The following is a 22,543-nucleotide window of genomic DNA, read 5'->3' on the forward strand; positions in this document are numbered from 1 at the left end:
ACTATCTGGAGAAAAAGGGACTGGGAGAAAGAGAATGTTTTGGGGAGCTCCAATCAATAAATACTGTACCATGGCCTTTTTGCCCAACCTGGAAATGAAACATAAGATAATTTTAGCAAGGAAGTAGTATAAAAGAATCTTTAATGAAGGACTTCAGAGACAGTTAAGGAAAGATGTCCACAAAAGCCCATCCCTACAGGGAGGAGTGCACATTTATCGGTTTTAGGAAACTAGAATGATTGATAAAAAGCACCAGTTTGGAGGACAAGTGATCCTCCTATAACAAGTGATGCAATTTTCCCCCAGGTCAAGCCCCTTCTCCGGAGCCTCCCTTCAGCAGCAGTTGTACTTTGTCCATGAGAATGTATTTCCAAGACTTGTTCTGGGCCTTGCTTCCCAGGAAAAGCCAAGATAGCACAGGGGCCTTGTATCTCCCAGGGCTTGGAGCTCTGGAATTAATTTTGTCTTTCTGCTTAGGAAAAGGCCATGGAAAAGTACTGGGAAAAGTAGCCACTAATGTAATAGACTACAGAGCTACAAATATGTGTGAAGAATACAGAGAACACATAAAAGGAAAAAGGCAAAACCTAAATGGCACCAGTACATTTCTAGTCATATGCCTGTGTCTATATATGCAATTAATATTCTGTGCTTCAGAAGACGCTCTGGGTTACTCTAGTTTAGTTACTGGTTTTTAGCTAAAAATTTTTGGATTAAGCTTTCTCCCTCAAAAAATATTCCAGAAGACATACAAATAAGCAGGACTTTCAAAGAGAGATGTAAGAACTGTATGTTCAGTTCTCAGCTGAAGATCCACTCTAGTCAGTACTATGCTATCAACCTGAATTTCAAATCAAGTTATGGTGTGTTAACATACTGTCTTCTGCTAGCTGAACTATTGCAAATCTAAGTGGGTCCTCTTAGCCTCTAGCATGAGTAGAAATGAGTCTCAGTTTTAGTTGTTTTTATTGTGAACTAATCTAAGTCACAGTAATTTCCCATTTTTTTCTGGCAGAGTGAAATGGCAAACAAAGATCATGTGTTGTACAATAATTTTTCAAGCAACTTGATGGTATGTCTGAGTCTTTATTGTGAGCTATCTGAGATATTCTAAAAAAATGTATTCCTGGTAAAACTTACAGAGCAAGCTTATTTATACGCAGATGCAATAATTAACACAAGTATGCCCATTTTCTTCATGGTGGGACAATGTGTTTGATTACTGGAATAACAGAATTAAAACAGGGAAAATAACATGTGTTTTACTAAGATTATATCATTGGATGATTTCTTTGGTATGACCAGAGCAGTTAATAGTTTTTGAACTCCAGTTGGAGAAACAGCCAAAAAAACAAATGCATATAGAGGTATGTGAAACAGTGACATGGACGAAACATACAAGAATTGGAAATCAGTTATGCTGAAGATATTACTGTTAATATCTTAGAAAAAGATATTTGTTTGTTGACAGTATATATACCTTTGAGACATATGTATTAAGCTAATAATGAAGGATTAGGTACTAAATTAGGCAGATGATTTGTACATGTTTGTGTGGAAAAAAAATTGTGTTCTCCTAGCTGGAATTTGACACCTTGTTATAGATAATTTAGAGTGTATGAGTGTATCTTTCTGATGCCAAACAGAAACCTCCAATAATGGCCAGCAAAGCTATAATGAGCATCACAGATTTGAGCAGCTATTCCTTCCAAGTATACCCTTTTGTAGGAGAAATGAGAGTCTGCTAACACAATATTCAATTATTTTCTTTCTTTCTTGAACCTGCAGCAGCCAAGTAGGTCTCTTCTCATTGGCTGTTTACATAGCTAATCCTTTCCCACCATTGACAATTGAAGATAAATGACACCTATTCAGTGAAATAAACTTGATTCTATTTTTATTTCATGTTTTATTTAAACTCGAGTGATACTCTTATCATCTTGGGAAGAATAGGGAGAATAAGCAATTGCTGGCTTTGCCAAGAATACCTAGTGCAAGAATCACTTGAAATAGATTTTAAATTCTTTACCTGTGCAACATAAATCAGAAAACATGCCTGTTGCACAACTCAAAGTTTATTTTCCACATATACATATAAATCAGCTACATGAACGCTTTGATAATGTTTTCTAAATGTGGTGTAACACTACTGAGGAAATAATCATTTACGAGTGCTGAGGTAGCCACCCATACTACTGCAAGTCTGCTTTAAAAAGATCTTTGAAAATCATGGCAGTTGGGCAAAATTCTCAAGGACTGGCAGACAGCAAAGACACTCCAGTTCTCAAAAAAGATGGGGAAAAAGCAGCGGACGTTGTTTATTTTGACTTTTATAAGGCTTTCAAAACACATATAATATCTCCTATAATATCTGCATAGAAAAACTGGTGACATAGTGAGGTGGATTGAAGACTGGCTGAACTTCTGGGATCAAAGGGAAGCAGCATGAAGTTGTACTGGAGGATTGTAATAATTTGTGTGCTCCAAGACTGGGATAATGGAACTAAAACTGTTTGACATCTTCACTTATGATCTGGATGAAAGGACAGAGTGCACAAAACAGCCAGTTTGTGGATGATGCAAAATTAGAATGATTAACACACTAAATTGTTGTGCTGCCCCTTTTAGAGACTTTGAACTCCCCTATATACCAAAAGGATACTGTTGTACATGCACTAAAGGGCATGAAGATGATTTAGGGACTGGAGCATCTGACAGGAGGATGGGAGACAGAGAACTAGAATTGTTAAACCTAGAGAAGCCTTAGAGGGATATTTTCAAAATGGGAAAGGGGGAGAAGGAGAAAGAATGACGTTGGATTCTTCTCACTGATATCCTGTTAAAAGATAGGAAGCAATGGAAACAAACTAAAACACAATATGTTTAGGTAAAACATAAGAGAAAGGGTTTCAGTGTGAGTGGAAGGCTGGAAGAAGCTGCCCACAGAGGTTGCAGAGTCTCTGTTCTTGGAGACATTCAAACCCCCATGGACAGAGAGCCAAACAAGGAGCTTTAGTTGACCCTACTCAAACCAAAACAGGGGTGTGCAGCTGATCTTTTTAGAGGATTGATAGACAACATCCAGAAGTTGCTTCCAGTTTCAGTGATTCTATCATTCTGTGAAATGACTTCCAAGAAATGTACTTTCTACACACTCTTCACAAACTATGAAGTCTAGGATGTCAGCATACCACTGTCATGACTTACATGACCAAAACAGTCAGAAAATCTGTCTGATTAACCAAAATGTTGTTTTGTCGACCAGAGTGCACAAGAATTTGACTTTGTCCTTTTTCTTGAGGTAATGACAAATTGATTGTGTAGACAGGTAATAGAGAAGTATGGCCAAGGCAGTTCTTTGAAAGAAATCAATTTTGTTTCTACTTCTATAGAGCCTGTGAGAAAGTTTTGGCAGTTTTGGCATTCAGTTGTTTACAGGAAACCATATACAGGACATGCAAAGCAAAAGTCTGAAACAGTTGAGCATTCTTCACTTTTCATGAGGCTACATTCCTTCAGAAACAGTAGACTACACATAGTGACTTATTAATAAGATGGAGAATATTTTTTCTCTTACTAAATATGACTTCTGATAAAGTAACACCTCCCATTCTCTGTGAAATACCCTACAGGGTATTTCAGAAATTGAATAGAGATACATATCTAGTTCTCAGTATTAACTTATCTGGGATAGCATTTTTTTTTATTGTATGGAGATAAATAGCTGGATAAAGCATACTATTATTACTAATTTGGCTCAAGTCACAATCATGATGTTCAAAACTAGACAGTACTTCTACAAATATCTTGCTTTTTTTGCTGTCTGAAGTTTTATATGTTTCAACTTTCAGCAGTAAATGTGTCACTCATCCAGAAGCTTTATCCAGAAGTCATAGTTGGCACACACTCTATTATATTAAATAATACTAAATAATGAAGAAGAATAGAGACTGATTATTAATGCAAAATGTCTTGAATAAGCAGATGAATAGAATGACAAAAATAGATTAAATAATTGAGTCTCAGAAAGGATGTTAAAATGTACGTCTTACATAAATCAAAAATGAAGTGTGTAAGACACAGAATGAGTCACCCTGTGAATAAGAGGAAGATGAATTCAAAAGTTATTTGCCAGTAGTAATAGATGGTACCACTCTGGTTCTGTCAATCTGCTAAATAATAAAGATGGACCTAACACAGGAAGTCAGTAGGAGTTTTTCTTGGCTAAGGAGTGTAGCATAGAGCACTAGGAAAGCAATGAATTTAAATATGAAATATCTGTTGTGTTGCCCTAATTCTAATCCTGTCTCCAGTGAATCAACTAGCTAAATGTTTATTAACATCACTGAGAGCAAGGAAGGACCCCCTCTCCTCTGATACAAGTTCATTTCTTCTAGATGGAAAGTAAAATTTAAAGTAATCTGCAAAGAGCCTATAAAATGTTAATTTTGATCAAAATGGTAAAATCTTTACAAAGTTTTTTAGTAATGTCCATCAGTGAAGTACAAGGTAGATATGCTGCTCATTTTAGAGTAAGTAGAAAATAAAATTTTTGTCATATGCCAGAGTATACATGAAAGAAATGGCAAACCAATAGGACAAGAGATTTTTAAGAATTAACATTTAAATGATATAATAATTGATATTATCAAATCTGAATTATATAAATAGGTATTATTACATTCAGCATTGACTATTTTATTATTGGATTAGAAAATGCAAGTTTATTATCAAATGGCATTTCCATATGAATTTCTGACTCTGCATAAAATAGCACAGATGAGGCTTGAAAGTTGCTATTATCTTTAGCCAGATTGGATAAGTTTTTAAAAGCCTCCCTCTTTGCTCTACATATTAGGCTGAAAAAAAAATAGGACAATGACTGCTTTTTTGTTGCTCTTACTAATCTGAATTCTTAAGTTTTAGTTTGACTGCTAAAGTAAAAATAAAAGAAGAAGAAATAGTGGCATGGTTTTAGTGCACTAAGAGTAGAGGAAAAAAAATAGAGAAGTAAAAAGAGGCTAGAAAGACAGAGGGGAAATAAACTTGGCAAAAAAGTCTTGAAGTGCAGGAAGGTCAGAACAGGAGAGAAAGCTTGGAGGAGACAGATGTGCTTGGGAACAAAAAGAGTAAAAGCAATTTCTGGAGGAGAGCGAAGCCTTGGACTCATTAAAGCAGAGAAAAACAATCAAGAAGGAGACTTTGGGGAGCAAAGAGAGCAATCACACCTTGGAAGGAAAAAGAGAAAAAACTGGGAAGTGGGCCTGAAAGAGGAGAGCAGGGGAGAATTGAGAAATGAGGTTTTGGGAGAAGAGATAGGGCTTTGTTAGGATGGAGTTAAGCAAAAAATATTGCTAAAGGCTCCAGCTCTCTGAAATGTCAGCCAAGGTGGCTGTCTGTAAATCTCTGGGTTTATTTATTTGTCTTGCCACAATATATAAAGGAATTTATTTAGTTAGTGAAACACATTTTTCTTGCATTCTGCAGAGCCTATTCTCCCTTTGGTGTGCATGCTAACGGGAGATTGTTGAATAAATCGATGGGAGAACAGATGTCTTTGAGTAGTTTTCCATTCCAATTTTTTCTTGCTTTTTAAAATTTTTAAGAATATCCAAACTTTTGGAAAAGTTTGCATAGAATGTGCCTAATTTATGCAGGCTAGAAACTCAGACTTTTGTACTTAATTGTGAAATACGGAGGGCTGACAAATGGCTAGATGATACAACCCTGAATCACTTAATCACTAACATGGTTAGATTGTCAGTGATGTTATTCCACCAGAAAGTGCTCCCCTAAGTGAGAAACAGTTGTACACTGTATTCCAAGGTCTATCTTGGACGGTGAATTAAGCAGTCTGGGTGATTAATGGATTTGGTGAATGCTGGAATAGATTAATCAGTCTATGATTATGGTGTTCAGAGAAGTAAAGAAGTTATGAAAAAAAGAGAGGTGTTCTGTTAACGGTATTCTTCCATTTAATATATGAAGTTTCTTAGAATTTGTCCAATTATACAGTCAGATATGTCACATTAGGAAAAGAGTCTGCTTCCTTTGCTCCTAACAATTAGTATGTCACTTTTCAGGTGGGGTACCTGAAGGCAGCAGAAGGCCTTGAAAAGCAATGTACTGCTCTTCATGAAGAGTAGGTAAGGAGTTTAAAAATTTCTTTCAGTATTTTCCTTTCTTTTCACTGTATATCAGCACAATGCTTTGAAAAGTTTCCTTGCATGTTTAGTCTGATTGTTGGCTTACAACACTGAGCTGCAAACTGAGCTAAACCAAAGCAACCTAAACCCCAATGAATTTGCAGTGCCACATCTACTAATGCCCAGATTTTGTCACAGGTTTCATAATTAGTTAAGTACATAAGAATGTGTTTATACCTGTTGGCAAATCTACAGCTGATCTACTCTGAAGACAGAAATGAGGAATGCAAAATGTTTTTACAGCGACTACCAAAATACTATTTGTCTTCTAATATGATGTGACATTTGTTTAATTCTGGATTAGGATATTAAGAAACAAATATTAAAGACTTCTTGTACTTGGGAAACACACCTTATCTGGGATCCTGATGGTCTAATTCTGTTGATTTTAGTAAAAATACACATATAAATGTGAATATAAAGTTTTCCCTCACTGAGTGTCACACTGACACATGCATGCATAAATTGGTCTAAAAAGAAGGCAGATGGGTTGCACGAATTCTTTTAGATTGTTGTGATGTGGGTAGGGAGAAGAAACCATTTCGGAAAGTAGAAGGATGAGGGTTCTCTGCCATGTCATTGAGGGGAGGAAAAGACAGGCTGAGTGCTGTTAGATGCAGGAATTGTCAGGTTCCATGTGATGAACCAGCTGCCACAAACAGAGTGGCTCCTGGCATGTGGTTTGAATCATCTGCTGGTGGCTGGTACATGGACCCATAATCATCATATCAGAAAGAGGGAAACTTTGTCTGGAGTCCATTTGAATACTGACAAAGGGTCTTTGTCTTTAGTGGGGTTCCCAACCCAGGATGAATAGAATTCTGAACTATTCATTTAAATTTTGGCTGCAGGAAAGATTATTATCCTTATTTTGACTAGACTAGAAAGGTGGATGGCACCCTTGTTTTGAGTGTTGTCACTTTGGGGCACCCCTCTCAAAACCAGGCTGAGTAGCTTTTGTCAGGGTAGGAGTGACTGATGCACAGAAGGGGCTGGAATCACAGGACTTGCCTTGCAGCTGACCTCTGTGACACTGCATCCACAGCCTCCCACGGGGGTCTGAGGGAATGCTGGAGTCCCAACAAGTCAGAGAATTCTGCCAGCTTGCATCAAGTGTACATTAAAACAAGAAAGGAAAAATAAATTTTCAAACCTTTCAAATGGAGAAACATTTTTTGAATTAAGATTTGTTACTTGGTTTCATAATCTGTTACTTGACAGCAGCTGGCTATACAAAGTGTGGAGTCTATTGGATTAGTTTATATAACAGATGGTTCTGTTTTCAAATTTACTCCAAATGTTCAGATGCTTTAGTAAATTAATATTTCCCATCTGATAATAGCTCATGGATTCAGCTTTAATCTTTGGTCTTTCAAAAAAAATAGAATTAATAAAGACCACTGGGAATCATTGACACTCAATTTGAAAATGATAGCCTGGGGAGTGGCAGGACTGGGGCAAAATGCATAAGAAATTGCAGTAAGAGTATTGTACTGAGGTTTAAGCTAAAAATCACAGTGTATGCAGTGTTAGTGTGTACTTCTCAAAATATTTTTATTGGAAAATTTTGAGACCTATTTAATGTCTTAGTTGTGTATGTTTTATAAAAATCAGTCTTGAAAGAACATAAATAAAGCAAGACCAGGACAATAAATTCATTAAGCTTTATGAAAGCTCTGTAAAGTAGATAAGATTATCATTATAGTGCAATATCCTATTGCAATATAACAATTATAATGAACAGTTCATCCCATATATTTTTTTAATCATTGGAAGAAAAAGAGAAAAGAAATCCAAGACAGCTTTTAAACACCTGCAGGCAGCACAGTGTTGTCTGTTTCTTACTCTGTAGACATATGGAGAGGTTCTATGTCTGCATGTCAACCTTATATCAACTTTCAACAATTTTCTCTCTTTGTCTGAACTGACATCTTAAAAAAAACCTTACTAAAGGATGTGAGGAAAACAGGAATTGCAAACAGTGAAGTCGCTGTTCCAACATAAATTTCCTCTCTGTGTATAGATGAGACATGATACCAGTTTATATTACATAGCACTTCTAATTAGGCAGCCCACTTCTGCAGAACTCCGGCCTCATTAATGGCTATGACAAATGGTGCTCATTGAATATTGGTCTTTATTTAGCAGTTCTTCACAGCCTCATTTTTCAATGTATTACCACATAAATTATTTACTATGTGCCATCCAAACCTGTCCTGAATATTGAAATTTTACTGTGTACAGAAATATTTCTGTTGGGCTCTTGCATTAGTGCCAGTGGATCAGTTGAAAGAGATGATGTGACTATAGACAGGATTTCAGAACCCTGGAGTTACCCAAAACTCTCATGTAATATAAAGAGAGAGTAAAGATATTTCAGAGGGCTGTGTGGATTGACTCTCAGGTTGAGTAGACTGCTGTCCAGGGATGACACATAGGGGCTACTGAAAATAAAAAATGCACTTAAAGTCTTTCCACTGTGAAATCTTCAAAACCTTATTCAAGAGTGTGAGATCACACATCCTTGCACTTTGGACAGATGTTCATCCTTGGTGAAGTATCTAAGCTCTTTCTTTCAATAAAGAGCAAGGAACATTATTATTTCAGAATTTGACTAGAGGAGGAGGCAGCAAAGGGTTTAAGGGTACTCTTACTGTGATGTTGGTTGTGCAACAGTTTATTGGTTAAGCATTCACTTGACATTTTAGAAATTCAGGTTTCATTATTTTCAGTCTCACTCTGATAGAGGAATAAAAAGTGTGCTCAACAGCCATTCCACTGTGCGCTAAAGCAAGTTCTACTCAATAAGGCAAGAAAGAAAACAAGGAAAAACAATATTTCTTAATTTAATGGCTAGAGCATGCAGTTGAGAATGAAGGAGGAAATGAGTGAGCAGCTGCTACCCAAAATAGGGAATACCTATTTTGCTGCTTTTTCCTATGAGGAGTCCTTAAAAAAAGATGAAAAACCTACAGTGAAGTTCAGGGCTTTCTGATCCAGTCCTGCTGTTGTCTGGAGCCTAAAGTTTGTCCAGAAAATTTATGAACATCATCCTTTCATGTTGTGGCAGAGTTTCAAAAGGAACCAATGTTTCTACCCTCCCTTCCTTGCATTCCCCAAAGTCTATTGTGTGGAAGCTTTGAGTATGACTCACCTCAGAAGAAAGGGAAAATTGAGACTGTACCTCCTACATCCCCAAGGAATGCCATATTGACTAGACTGTTGCCTAACAGGAGGCACCACCTTCTTGGTCAGTTAGGTTTTAACAGGAATCAGTGGGAGTAAGATTTTTTAATAGATAAAGATGGAAGTTTCTAGAGCCAAATCAAGCTGAGGAAAGCATGTTAGATTGAAATAGGCCCTATTTACAGTGAAATACCTCTCAGTGAATAGCAGAATTTTAGACTCTTGTTATACTGTGAGGTTTTTTGAGACTCTTATGGAGATGAAGTGATTCCAAGATTGGGTTGAGACAGAGGGTGTTTTAGAGCTCAGAATGATTTCATCTTGGTGACAGTCCTGTCCAGTACGGGCTGTTTTTATCACAGAACTATGGCAGACTATAGACAAAACAGTGAAAGAGAGGCCAGGCTGACAGTTTAGCTGATACTAAAAGAACAGTGTAAGTGGACAGTGGAGTCTCACTGATCTCAGTTACAGAAGTAAGAGCTCAGCTCAGTGCACTTGCTGGTTTCACACTGCACAACAAAGAACAACCATGCTGTCCACTTCAGAAAATTTCAGACTCTTTGACTTTCCCAGCAGCACCTAAGAGCTGCACCTAGGAGCTGAGACAGAAGCAGTTTACCCAAGGGAAGCTTTAACTATCCTGGCCTTGAGGACATCCTTCTGCCTGCTGTGTTTCAGTCTCAATGTGTGTTTTTATGGCAAAACTCAGGTAGCTCTCCCCATTCAACAGACAGCCTTGAGCACCATACACTAAATCAGGCCTGGGTCCACTTGGAAGAACTACATTTTCATGGATTTTGGTTGCATATCTGTGTATGCACAAGGGAGGCACATCACAGCTTCCTAAAGCTGTTTGCAATGCAGTAACACAGGAACAAAAACCAGAACAAAAAATCCCAGAAGATCCAATCCTGCCATACATGGTGGATCAGTGGGTCATCAGTGGGCTCTTGAACTCAGCTGTTGAGTGCTTCAGCTGACAAAGTAATTTGTAGTAGCAGAAGGCTTTTATCTTCCACTAGAGGGGAATGGATACACATACTTTGCTGTTGGGTTAACAAATCTTTGCTAGTTCCTGTACAAATCATGAGACTTGGGGGTAGTAGGTTAGGCAAGGATTAAGAAAGTCATAGCCTGACAACAGAAGCAGGCCCAAAGAATGATGCCTTGTTTACTTTTATCTGTCTTTATTTCTGTGAGATTTGAAAATGCTTAGGTCAATTTTTATTTTTTCTGTGACTAAGAGGGGGAAAGATGAAAAAGTAAGACTTCAAGGAAGGCACCAAGTATTGTAAGATGCAGAGTAAAAGAGGATGGATAGGTGAAATAGATGGTTTTTGGTGACTGAAATCTGGGTTATCAGTTCAAAAACCCTGAGCTGCCTGCAGCACAGACACCAACTCCTGTGCTGTACACAATGGCTCAAAGCTCCCTCAGACCATTCACTGCAGCCATAGCAGCTAGCAGGGCAAACCATCCCAGCTGTTCCTACATCCAATTACTGTGAAACAAAGGTGACATGCCCTGACACTTAGAGATCTTTCCAAAATCCAAAAATGGGATGTGAAGATCCCAGTTCCTTGGTGGCTGAAGTTGGGAGAACTTTTGGGTTTGGGTGTCAGTCAGGCCCCCACTCCTGTGATGTGCCAAGGGCCCAAGGGCTTCATGTATGGAAGCTTTCCTGACTGTGTCTCCCTGGGCCTCAGTTACTGCCCTCAGCTTTTAATATATATGTTCATTCATCTGTTAATGCCAGTTCTCCACCCATTCTCACCCTCGTGAGCATGAATTTTCATTCACTTTGGGCCTCTCCAGTTCCCACTGTAGTCAACAGTGACTTTTGCCATTGACTTCCATGCAAATAAGATCTGGTCTTTCCTATTTTTTCTCTCTTCACCCACCCACATCTGTCGTCTATCTATTCTTATGCTGTTTCTCTAGCCTTCTGTTTTTTTAATTCTGTGTCCAATATTATAAACTTCATAATTTTTAAAAATATTTCTCTGGCCTCCTTATGCACTGTAATCTGAACCTTTTGCTCTAAACCTCCCTAACTTTTCACACACCCATTCCCTTGTCCCTCTTTCATTTTGTTTCTTTTCCAGATTTTGGCTTTCCTATTTTAACCTCTCTGACTGACATAGGAAACAGAAAAATAAACAAAAGTACTAAGATTTTCATCCAGTAGCTGCATGAGGTGCTGGTTTGAATTCATCAAAGAGTATTAGTTTTTCAAATTTTAATAGTCTGGGTAGGAATCTTGTTCATTATTAATCTGTATTAGAATTGTAATGAAACACTGTGGTGGTGGTAATTAAATTTCAAGACAGATGCTTCATAAATAAAGAAGCATTTCATAAATATCAAATTATGTCACTGTCTTAGACTGTGCAGGTTCTCTGTCATTACAGAAGTGGGATAATTATGTCTGGTTATTCATTATGATTTAAGAATGCATAAAGAATAGAAAATGTAGGCATGGAGAGAAATACCTATAGGACTGAGGTTACACCTTGGCTCTTTTAAATGTGAGTTTTAGAGGGGTTTGCCTTTTTAATTCAGCACTCATTCCAGCATAGAAAATTAGTTTAGTAGTTAAGTAGGACCTGTCTCCCACAGTACACTGTATGTTTCACTCACTCCTGAACAGTCCTTCTTCTGGCAACAGGCTTTCTCTTTGAACACTACTCTGTCCCCACTGGTGCTTTCATAGATATGGCCTATTTGAAAACTTATTTCTTTGGGTTTCAAAAATCTCTTGAACTGAGCCTGACAGGCCTGTAGTTTCCAAGGTCCTCCTTCTCACCCTTCTTGAAAACTGGAACAATGTTTGCCAGCTTTCAGTGAGCTGGGGCCCCTCCAGTTTCCCAAGACCACTCAAAAATCATAGAGAGATGTTTTTCAATTACTGAAATGTTGCAGTGAGGTCTATTTTGTGAATTGGAGAGAAGATTCAGTTATGCATCACCAACGCACAATATTCTTCTTGCATATTTGTACATAAATCTAGCAGTAGTCTCCTCCTTGTATTGTATCCATGTTAATATTTTGTGTGTGCAGAGGTGTGCTTCGTTGTATAATTCCAAATCATGTGGTAAAGTCCAGTCAACACCTTTGTGGATTTAAATGCAAATCAAGTAGTTCTGGGATTTAATTTTTATTAATCACAAAGTACTCTAAACTTTCTCAGAGTCTGATCTTTTCATCCTAAGCTTATTTGATCTTCATCCAAGTAACCAGCATGATTCAGTATTCTCCCAGGATATAATATTATAGTTTGCAAAGTGATTATTAAATGCATTAATAATTTCAATGGGATCATTAATAACATCTCTTGTCAGCGACCTAGCTCGGATAATAACTTTCTTGTGACTTGCATGAAATAAATTTTTTTTTCTGGGGGGAAGGGTATCCCTTTCCAGAGGTTTTTAGATGTCATTCAGTTGTTTTCCAGTGGCAAAAATAGCTTTCAACTGTGGCATTTCTTGAGGTTTATGCACTCATTTCTAAGAAAATGTGATAATTAGTTAACCAACCATTCCTCTGTAGTTGTCCTGATTGCTTAACCTAATAACTCCACCAATATTTTCTGTAAATAACAGTAATTATAGGTATTTTTCATAATAATGTCTTGTTGTTACAGATTAATTTAAGGCAGCAAACGTCTATTGACAGCAGTGATATTAATCTAATCTAATAGTATGGCAAAGATATGTCTTGTGAACTAAAAACTAATTTGTCAGAATTTCAGTTTACAAAAGCAATATGTTATTATTGCTGGTATTTTCATGTCAAGATAGACACTGGATTGCAACAGGTAGCTCTCTGGCTGTTGGCATATTGTAAAGAAACCCAAAATGCAATGTAACTTGGAGAGAGACAGCAATTATCTTCATCTCTCTATTTACCCTGTCAGTCTGGTAAATTGCTGTCTGGTGAATTCATCCTGCAGATCACCAAATCCTCCCTGAATGACAGCATTCTCTGTCTCTGTGCATCTCAACATTCCCTATATTGTTGTCTCCTGTTTATTCTCTTTGGAACAATGCAAGTCTGACTATTTGTTGGCCACACTTCAAGCAAGGATCACTCTTCCTTCTTTATCTATCTTGCTATGGTGTGTAGCAATAGAGTCAAGGGACAAAGTGTTGTCCCTTATCGAAGGAAATAAGTCAATACAGAAAATTCTGTTGTGGAAACAATATATCCTGTTAAATAGAGAGGGAAATCCCTGCCAGATGTTGATAGAACTCACTAGCAACCAGTTCTTTAAGAAGTTGGCTCTGCACTGTCTGGTGTGAGCAAGCCAGATTTCTCTCTCTTAGGAAAATGAGAAAGTCCTCAGGTGGGTCTGCTTGTAACTGCCCTTCACTGAAACATATTCTGGTTACTCTTCTCTGCTGTCTCCTTCCATCTGATACATCAGTGTTGTACAGCTGAAGAGCCAGATTTATTATTCATTATCAGCAGCAGTGCCACCTTTGAGTTTTTTGCACATACATTGAAATAGCAGGATGGGTCCATAGCTGTAGTCTACAAAGGTTACTGTGGCTGGTGTTTGCATAGTGAATGATATTTACAGGTGTGAGATAATTAATTTACTGTCCCATCCCTGGCAGTGTTCAAGGCCAGGCTGGATGGAGCTGTGAGCAACCTGGTCTAGTGGAAGGTGTCCCTGCCAGGGGGTTTGGAGCTAGACCATCTGTCTAGTTGGTTTGCCTTCCAACCCAAGCCATACTACAGTTCTGTGATTCTGTGAATCTGTCTTTCTAAACCTAGAAATTGTAAGCATGCTGTTATAGGCACTTTTGGAGGGCTATCTTGGGTCTATTATTCTTCAGTCCATTCCCTAGGTAAATTTAGAGCCCTCCAGAAGAATCTCCACCTTAAGTCAGCAAACAGTGGGTGCAACTGAGCTGGTTGTAGCAGCTGGGAAATACAGGCATTCCCACAATGACATGGTCATTGTGTACATTGGCATAAGCAACACTCTTGGAAATTTGCCCTATTGTGCTTACCCTCTTCCCTTACCTTTCCCAGAAAAAAAAAGTTCATCACTTAGTGGTTGCTTTACTCTTTGGAATCATTTCACTTAAGCAATGCCTAAACAAAAAAAAGGGGTACACAGTTAGCTTGGGACAGAATTTTCAGAAAAACTCCAGCTCAGACAATGATTAGTGGAGTGGAAAGAAGGATATTCAATCTGACCTTGTTTTACACAGTCCCTATCGGTGTTATTTATTATCAAGGTACTAAACAAGATGTTAATAAAGCATTGTAGCTTCAGTTCTGTTAAGTATCCTCTAACTTTAATTCTTCTTTGCATGCAGGCAAACTGGGTAGGTATTTATCTCTTCTATTCAGATGAGAGGCTGAGACTTATGTTGTTAGCATTACAGAATCGTAGAAATTAAAGATGGAAAAATTTTATTAGATCATCTACAGTAGTAGTTCATCATCTTGCCAATACAAGCATTTTACTATAGAACAATGACTCCTTGCCCAAAGCCACAGAGAGAATCAGTGTCAGAGCCAGGATTAAAACTCAAGGAGTTTCTGGCTCCCTGTCCTCTACTCAGACGGCGAGAGCATTCTGCAGAAAAGCTAGATTGTCCAAACATTAACAAAAAACAGCAGGGATGATTTGATTAATTCAGATTTGTTGCTAAAAGGCCTGTCGTGTTTTTGATTAGCTCTTGGGCCCTCATCAGGCTTAGAAGGGTGTGTGTGGTAAATTTCCTATTACCAGTATGTTATCTACAAGATCCTGAAGTGATATGTATTCTTGGGAAACATGCAAATAAAATACTGCTTCCAGAAAATCCCTGTGAATATATGGATCAGCATCTTTATGATAAATAGGTCAGACTTAGTCCTGTAAACTCCTAAAGACAAGGGCTGTGTTTTCAATATGCCCATACAGTGCCTTACTGGACACTCTGAAAAGTACTCTAATGTCTATAAATAATAGTAAATATTTATTTATTGGACATGAAAATTTAGAATTTATTTCTGGGGGTAGATTTTTTGTTCATAAGCAACTGCACCATGAAAATTCCATATGCTTAACTTACATGGCTATTTGTGAATGCCAGTTATTCTGCATCCCATACATATTTTCAGTGATGAGTAGTACATGGGATGTATTTATTATTTTTATTATTACTGTATAGCAATCAGTATATATATTTTATAGATGCTCAAGTAGCCCCTACAGAAAGAACACTTAAAAAGTCAATATTTGCAGTCAATATTTGCTACACAGCTTGGTTTCACTTCCACACCAGAGTTTTCACACACAGGTTTCTACAATAAAAGTATTATTATTGATACTGGAGAAGCTGCCTACTATTACAGATTTCAGATGTATCTCATTTTAAGGTCTTGTTTTCAGTGGCTAAACTTTAACTATGTAAGGAAAATTTTAATCCATATGTATCCACATCAGACAGGATTTTCTGAGAAAATTTCTAAGAAACTTAGAAGAAAAATTGCAACTATTTTGGTGATATCTGAATCACTGTGTTTTGTAACAGGAATAGAAAATTTGTCAAAAGGGGATCTTTATGTTGACTGTCTACTTTCTGTTTTGAACAAAGTTTTTAGGATATTCCGAGATGTTCTGGAAGGAGGTTTTCTTCACTTAACTTTGTCCCACTTAAAAATGAATTTTTCCACTGGTCTGATTCTGTTTACTCTTGAACACCAAGGTTTTTGCCTCTTCAGTGCTCTTTTGGTCCTTCCCCCATTGTCAGATGACTACTCAGACAGTAAAAAATGACATTCAATGTTGAGTTTTGAATTGCACGTTAGCAGGAGTCTGAGAATGAGTGGTCACACGCTGTGGCAATGCAGAAGATAATGAGAAGAAACTCTGCATGCAGCTAAGGTTGTGCTTTCACAATCACTTGAAGATGATCTAAGTAGATGCTTCTGCCAAAAGTGGTGACCTCACCTATCCCCAGACAATGGCATATTCCTTCCTCTTGACTTTGAAAGAACTAATACAGAGGAGAGCTACTAACTTTTCAGCTGAATTAGTTTCCTAACACCATGAAGATGGTAGCACAGAAGTGGGAGGTAGCTTACCTATAGGAGGGACAGGGAATGTTAGCTCATACAGGCAGCAGCTGTAATTATCTTTAATTAGTACTAGCAGTCATGTCCTTTTCACCTTTCCATTGATGATATACAATCTTTAAATTCAGTCAGCAGCCTGTCAGTATAGAGATTGGTGAATAAGACATGATTGGTAAATGTCAACAACTTCTGAACAAGCTACTTGAGATATTTATCTGCTACTTAAGAATTCTTAGGAATATTCATAGGGATTTTGTTGTATGTTTGTGTTATGGACCACCTGATTTGCACATTTAATTGGGCTGTGGAGAATGGAATTAATTTTATTTTAAATGTCTGTAGCGTAAAATTTGGAAACAGACCTGATCACTTAGTTAAATCACATGACAGCATATATATTGTTATATAAGATGAAGCCAATCAAAAAGCTTAACCATCTAACCTGGCAAACCCAAGGACTAGTTAGGCAAAGAGAACAAAAAGATAAGGTTTCCTTATAGGAGTGTCCATGCTAAAATTTGTGCCCATCATCTGAGTCTTACCAGTGCAACACTACTGTGACCTTCAGTTCTGACCTGCTGGTTTACTTGGAGCTGTAGTGTCCAGGTTGAGGACAATCAGATATAAAAAATAAATTCTTCATTATGAGTGCATTGGGACACTGGGACACATTGTCCAGAGGAGCTGTGGATGTTCCATCCCTAGAAGTGTTCAAGATCATGCTGCAGTGATCTAGTGGAAGGTGTCCCTTCCAAAGACAGGGGCATGGAACTAGATATTCTAAAAGACTTCTTCCAACCAAAAAAAATCATTCATTCTGGGAGATTGGGCCAGAGAGACTGAAATTGGTTGGGGCAAATTCATGATGCAGCTGGGAATAAATGAGGTTGAATGCAAGACCAGTAAGAACAATTAAAAACCAACTCACTTGCTCTTCTAAGCTGTACTAGTCTGTGCCATGCAGCAGGGTGTCTCAGTCCCATTTGTGACTTGTGGGTATCAGCACAGTGCAAGGTGACAGATGTTGCCATTTCCCTACTTTTCTATTCTAAAAATGTAAGTATGAATTCAAAGTCAAGCACTTGAAAGTGAGAATTCCCATTAAGTTCATCCCTAAAGGATCATCATCCATGCTACATTTTCTGTGAAAGAGAGATCTCAGGTGGGAATCTATGCTGTTCCTCTTCAAGGTTAGCATATTTCCCTGAGCTTCAAGGTTACACAGGCCTATGCAAAAAATCGAAAAACCAGATATGCCTGGACAGATGATATTAGTGGACTCTCCCCACATTTCAAGTGGAGGAAAAAATAAACAGGCACACACATGTCAAGTGTGCTGTTGCTGCATTCAAATATTTTGAAATTATTTTATAAAATAGAAAATATTTAAAACCCCCCATATTTTAGGATTAAATAATCCTTGCAAAATATAAATAGCTTTCTAAGATGTCTGTAAGTTTGTTTGTTTGTTTTTAAACTAAATCTGATGAATGCCACTGTGTATTGTCATGCTTTGTTTGATGTTATGTTCTGTGGACTAACTGTATCAGAGATCTAGCTACACAATGAAAATTAGACAGATTTAAAGTATTTGTCAAATTGAGGCCAAAGCAAGTAAAGTTATCATACAGTTCAATTAACTTATGCTTTAAATATAAACAGTGGATATGTGTTAACTTCAGTTGAGTAATACGTAAGAAATAAACAGCTCACTCTCCAGCTGGGCATTTACTGCCTTTGGCAGGTAACTACAGTAACTTCAGAGAGGTTTAAGTGCTCAGGCTAAGTGCTATGCATGGGAGCATGAGGCATAAAAAGAGTTTCAGCGTATGAGAACAAGGGGTGATCCCAATGAGAAGCACATATGTGCATTTCACATCCTGTGAATTCTCTGGCTCTGGTTGGAGATCATGCCATTGTTTCTAAAAAGCTCTGATATTCCCCCCTGTGTCAGTGCAAAGCATTGTTAAAGTTTAATACTACTTCTGTGCTGTTCAGTTTTTTAGTTTTCTTGGCACACTCCACTGAGGAAGAGGAATGCTCAGGGCTAAAAATGAATAACTTAATTGCTGGGCCAAATTCTGAGTCCCTGAACTGAGCAGAACTCCCACTAATTTGAGAGGAACTTTTGTTCAACTGACTGCATAACTTGAATCATTGTCCCATGTTAACCTCTGGTAGCTTAGTTAGTCCCATTTCAAGATACACAGGGAAAACATCTTAATCCTGAGGAGCTGAGTTTAAATATGTGTCACTAAAATCCCTCTTCTAAAATAGTTTTTGTGTTTTAGCTTCACTTTGATTTAATATTCTCAGCTGCTGGTGATGCAGGCTACTTCTATACTAGCAGAGGCTTTGCTTTTGAGTTATCCTGCTGCATCCTGGGAAAGCAAGAGTAAAATTTTGGACTGTTTTTCAATAAAACAATATCTAGTCGAAAATTACTTGCATGTTCTTGCAAGATGATTGCTTTTGCTAGTCCAGCTAACTGCCTCAAATTCACTGAAATTTCAGATGAGTTAGGAAGCTTTGTTGTGCTGCATTCCAGGGTTGTTGCATTTCACAGATGGATGAAGCAGGGGGTTCTACCTCCTCTGCTGTTTATGATGGTCAGTAAGGAATATGTTCTGTAATATTTCTGGAGGAAGGAAATAGTGCTGCAAGAAATATGGCATAAAGGGCTGTTTTTTAAGGCTTCTAGTCTGGCTCCTTGCTGCTTGGTTGCTTAGTTCTCAAAGGAAAATCACCTTATGTGAGAACTATTATTAACATTTTTATTGTTTAAAGAATTTATTATGAAAATAACTTAAAGGAGAAAACCAACCAGCTTCTTAACAGCTGTCAGCTTTTGTGACAATAAGGGCAACACTTTCAGAAGTCCTCCAATTTACTTTACACTATTAATTTTAAAGTCAGAAGGAAAAGTAGCATTACCTTTGATGGAATTTAGATCAGAATGAAAAAGAATAAAGTTAGAAATTTCAGAGAAATGGAAAATTTCAGCTTGAATTGTCTTCTGTTGGTTTCATGTGTTGACATTTATGGGAATATTTCCATTCTGTTTTTCATGTCTTATGACTGAGGTTATCACAATCTTATTCTAAATCTTGCCTTAATAACCTTAGTGTTAAGCCCCTTTTGATGGATTTAGGAAAAACAGTTTAAGACATTTGTTTTTCATTCAATGACTTAAAGTGGTGAATGACTTCACCATAACACTTGTGAGTTATTTGTTTTTATCTTGATAATCCAAAACATGCACCTTATTTTTGTTCTCAATTTGTCAAGCTTCAATTTCCAGTTGTTTGTTCTTGATATTTATCTTCTTTAATTAGAAAAACTCCAAAAAACTACAAAACCACTACCAAAACTATTCTTATTTAATCACTAATTAGCTATTATCGGGTCATCTAGTTATCCTTGGACAAATTGACTAGACTGAGCTGTTTTGTTCTGTCATTCTATGACTAATTTTCCATGCTATGATTCATTCTTACTTTGCTTTCCTGAGCCCTGCACAAATTTTTAACATCTTTGTTTTAAGTCTGGGCATCAAGAATTACACATCCTATTCTAGTAGTGGTCTCACTGGTGAGAATCACATGTAGAAATCACTACAAAATGCATTACTCAAATTCTATTGCCATAGGGGCCAGATAGTGCCTAGCTACCATGATAGATATAAAAGCTGTAATAACATTCCATCCCAACCTTTTCTTTGGTTTTGGTTCCTGTGGTTCTATGTACTCACCATGCCCATTTAGTTCTGAATTTTGGTTGTTCCAAAACTGTAAAATGAAACTCATCTCAGCCCACAGTTCTTCCCTCTCTGCCCCCTGAATTTTGTGCTGAAACTATGCAAAAATGTGAATTTTTGTTATTTTTATTTAAACAGCAAAAATAGTTTGGCTCAACTGTGCTGAAAACTGGGTCATGGCTTGTTCAAAATATTTGCAGCCCTTTCAAGGAACATTGGTTGTACTTAGGGCTTGTGAGGAACTCTGAATTCAGGAGTTTTAGGTGGCAGGTGAGAACATTGTCCTGAATGAAAGGAATTTGCTTTTTAATGTTTCAGAATATGCTATTGTAAGATAACTCCTGCTTGTTTTCTTCCAGTGAGTTAGGCATCGAAGTTAAAAGTAAAAATATTTTCATGTTCAGAAGGTGTCACATTGAATTTAAATTAAGTTTACTGCATTTCCAGTAATACCTGTGCCTGTGATTTCATGAAAACACTGTCTTGTACAATCTGGGCTCAGCATGGTTGGGCTGGGGGCTCACAACAAAGTCACATTTGTTCAACAAGGCATCATGCACCAGCAGAGCAACAGTTACAGCATGGAGGATGTCCTCAGCTCAAAGAAAATATAAGGTCATCCAACAAGAATGTTCAGGCACAGGTTGAATTACAGAAGCCTTTTTAAGTCTTGGTAGCTGCCTTTGTGTGTCCTCTCAGGCAGTCAGTCATAAATTAATAAAACCAAGCTTAATTCTCAAGGAAAAAGTAGGAGAAAGGTTATATTGCCTTGCATGTGAAGCTAACAACACAAACATAAAATGTCATAGAATTGCAGTTGGTGTATTGTCTATATGACAGTGATGCAGATTGCTCTTAAAACGTTTATCTCTTGTGATGTGTATTTAATACTACAAAACTTCTGGTAAATGGGCTCCAACTCACAGATTATAACAAGGACTACAAATCTTTTTGGCAAAATAGACTGGATTTCCAGCAAATATGGAGCAAATTTTCTTTGGAGTGGAACTGGGTAAAGTCTGCCTATTTCAGCTTTTTTTTTTATTTTTGATCTGATGCAAACCTATAGGCTTAAATGAAAAAAAAAGACCCAAAAGACTACCAAACCCTATTCTTCAGCAACTGTTCAGTCTAGCTCTGAAAGCTGAATTAGTCTGGATTTCTGGGAAGAGTAGGTTTCATACTTTAAATGCGAGAGAATTACATCAGTTTTGTACTTTCATCATTTTCACTCTGAGCATGGATGAGAGAACACCAGCTAAAATAACCTTTTCACTTTATTTATGTTATTTTAATAAATAGATGGCAGCATGTTTACAAGAATTCAGCTTGTTTGAAGAGTGAGGAAATCATACCTTAGGCATGTGCTTTGAGATGGCAGTAATCACCACAATTTCAGATTAGCACTGAATGATTTTAAAAGTGTATTTCATCTATTTAGCCTTTATGCCATATCTGGAAATTGAAATATAAAATACAACCCAAGAAGTAGGGAGCTATTCAGCATGACTGTTGCAAAAAGGCATGGAATCACAGGTTGCTGAATTTTTCACATAAACAAACACAGAATTAAAAGTTAGCAAGTTTTGAAAATCATTGCAAATTCTAGACCCATTCCAGCTCTTTGAAATACTTGGGAAACCTTGAAGTAATTCAAGGTGTGAATCTTTGGAAAGCATGAATCAATACTTGAGTGAATTTTGGGGACCAGATACCACATGATTCTGCTGTGATGAAGTCTGTGATGTGCTCCTGTGCAATGCAGTGGAGGGACTGAAGGGATTTGCAGTGCCAGGGTGCCTACTGGACCCAAACCAGTCTAGAACATTAAACCAAAGTTCGGTGCACATTGTTTTTGTTACATTATTAAGACTGTGGAAAAATTACAAGCCACTTGAGTTAACAATACTTAGGAAAACCTTGAGTAGAAGCCCTTAAATCAGCATAAAGGTACATTTTTCCACATAACTGCACCTCAGAATATAATACATCTTGAAGATAAACTAATGGAGTATGGCATATTTGCTGGATGCAGGAATTAGTCATAATATTTTCTAGAATGATTTAAAAGTTGGCCAAGATCCAGTTGGTAGAAACACAGAATATTTTTAAACGTGTGCTAGCAAACAAACAAGATCTTTGGATGTTCCAGAAAGCAGTCATTTTTTTGCTTTAGCAAGTATAAGTCATATTTATAGCTGAATGAAACATAGGCATGTGTTTTTCTGTTTCTTTTTCTTTACACCTTCAACTCAAACTGATACAAGTCATATTTTTCTTGGGTATCAGACAAAAATCTCCAACTCACCTT

This window comes from Erithacus rubecula (assembly GCF_903797595.1).
Source record: "Erithacus rubecula genome assembly, chromosome: 4".
Classification (NCBI taxonomy): domain Eukaryota; kingdom Metazoa; phylum Chordata; class Aves; order Passeriformes; family Muscicapidae; genus Erithacus; species Erithacus rubecula.